We start from the raw sequence: 2,448 nt of genomic DNA, 5'->3' as shown, positions 1-2,448 counted from the left end.
CTTGCAAGAGTGTTGTAAATGACTTCCAAATATTCCCTGTGTCTCCCTTTTCATAGAAGCCAGATCGATTTTTTAGGTGTCATCAGAACTTGTGACTTCTGTACCTAAAAACTTCCAGTCATTTTGTGTTACTTCTAAACTAAAATCTGAACTCTTTGCCAAGGTCTATAAAACTTTTCATCATTTAGTCTCTTTTTTTTCCAACTCCCTCACTGGGCCCTGGACCAGTATGTCTGCATCATCTGGGAGCTTATATGCAAATGTTCAGCTCCTACTCCAGATCTGATGAAGAGGCACCTCTGCATCTGAAACTTATGTAGCTTTAGTTTAAAAGACATCCAGGGTCTTTCACCAAACACCAAAATTAATTGAAAATGGAATAAGAACCTGAATATAAGACTTGAAACTATAAAATGAATTGAAGAAAACATATAAACAAAACTCAAGGACCTAGAACTTAAAGAGGATTTTATGAATTTGACCTCAAAGGCAAGGGAAGTAGAAACTAAAATTAATGAATGGGCCTACATCAAACTACAAAGCTTCTGCTCAGAAAAAGAAATGATCAACAAGGTACATGAAAAACCATCTGAATGGGAAAATATTTTTGGAAGCAACATTGCTGATGAGAGCCTAATATCAAAAATATACAAAGAACTCATACAACTCAATAACAACAAAAAACAAATGATCTAATCAAAAAATTGGCTGAGGACTTGAACAGACACTATGTATGTCCTAGAGGACATACAAATGGCCAACAAAGATTTGAAAAGATGCTCAGCATTGCCAGCTATTAGAGAAATGCAAATCAAAACCACAATGAGATGACATCTCACACCTGTCAGATAGCTATCATCAACAGGACAAGTAATTATAAATGCTGAGATGATGCAGAGAAAAAGGAACTGTCTTACACTGCTGGTGGGACCGCAAATTGGTACAGCCACTGTGGAAAACAGTATGGAGATTCTTCAAAAACCTAAGAATTGATCTACCATATCATCCAGCAATCCTTCTACTGGGTATTTACCCCAAAGACTTGAAAACCCATATCTGGAAAGATATTTGCACACTGATGTTTATAGCAGCGTTATTTACAGTGACCAGGACATGGAAGCAACTGAAGTGTCCTACAATAGACGATTGGCTAAAGAAGCTGTGGTACATCTATACAATGGAATATTGCTCAGCTATAAGAAGAGATGAAACACTGCCATTTGCGACAACACGGATGGATCTCGAGATAATCATGCTAAGCGAAATAAGCCAGAAGAAAAAGTTGAAAATCACGTGACCTCACTTATATGTGGGGTATACACCTAAAAGCAACAAGTGAACAGGACAAACAAAGAGAGACTCATGGACATGGACTATAGTCTAGTGGTTACTAGACCTTAGGGGATGGGAGAGGAGGGAGGTGGTAGACAGGGTAAAGGGGGTCAATATGGGGTGTAGGGAGAGGGTGAAGTTGGTAAAGGGAATCAAATATGGTAGCTGAAGTAAAATGGACTTTGGGTGGTAGACACAGAAGAATATACAGATGCCAAAATATAATGTACACCTGAAAATTATGTAATTGTATTAACCAAATTACGCCTATAAACTTAATTTAAAAAAATATATCAAAAAAGTGTTTTGCAATAATAGTATATGGTAGTTTAAATTATTATCTTAATTTTGAAGGTGAGAAAACTACCCAGGTGTATTTACATTGTTCTATTTGCATTTTTCCTCAAATCATAGTGTGAACTTCCAAGATAATGAATCTGAATTACCTTCAGTAGGTGAAGTAAGGGAAATGCAATCCCATGTCCTTCCTTCTCTCCAACCTTTCCATGGCTGACATCTGTTTTATCTCTACCACTGTCCCAAAGGTGATCGTGGACATCCAAACTCACAACAGAGTAATCGCCTATGGAGGCTGCCTGACTCAGATGTCTTTTTTGATCCTTTTTGGATGTATGGATAGTATGCTTCGGACTGCAAAGGGCTATGACCGCTTTGTGGCCATCTGCCACCTTCTGCACTAATCAGTCATCATGAACACATGCCTCTGCTGCTTCTTCGTTTTAGTCAGTCTTTTGGACTCCCAGCTGCTCAATTTGATAATGTTACAACTTACCTACTTCAAAATGTAAAAATTCTAATTTCTTCTGTTACCCTTCTCAATTCCTTCGTCTTGTCTGCTTTGACACTTTCACCAATAACATAGTCATGTATTTTGTTGGCTTTACCTTTGGTTTTCTCCCTATCTCAGTAATCTTTGTATCTTACTATAAAATTGTTTCTGAGAGATCCATCAACAGATGAGAAGTACAGAACCTTCTCCACCTGAGGCTCTCGCCTGTCTGTTGTTTGCTTATTCTATGGAACAGGCATCGGAGTTTACCTTGGATCGGCATTGTTGCCTTCCCCCAGGAATGATGTGGTGGCCTCAGTCATGTA

The 2,448-nt window shown here is 38.3% G+C and overlaps 1 pseudogene; it reads left to right on the top strand.

Moving 5' to 3' along the window:
• The first annotated feature begins 1,811 nt into the window (after positions 1-1,811).
• Positions 1,812-2,440, top strand: LOC120599581 (olfactory receptor 18-like; annotated as a pseudogene).
• Positions 2,441-2,448: the final 8 nt, after the last annotated feature.

The sequence above is a fragment of the Pteropus medius genome, unplaced genomic scaffold, assembly GCF_902729225.1.
Source record: "Pteropus medius unplaced genomic scaffold, Ma_sr-lr_union100, whole genome shotgun sequence".
NCBI lineage: Eukaryota > Metazoa > Chordata > Mammalia > Chiroptera > Pteropodidae > Pteropus > Pteropus medius.
This window is presented reverse-complemented; position numbering and strand designations above follow the sequence as displayed.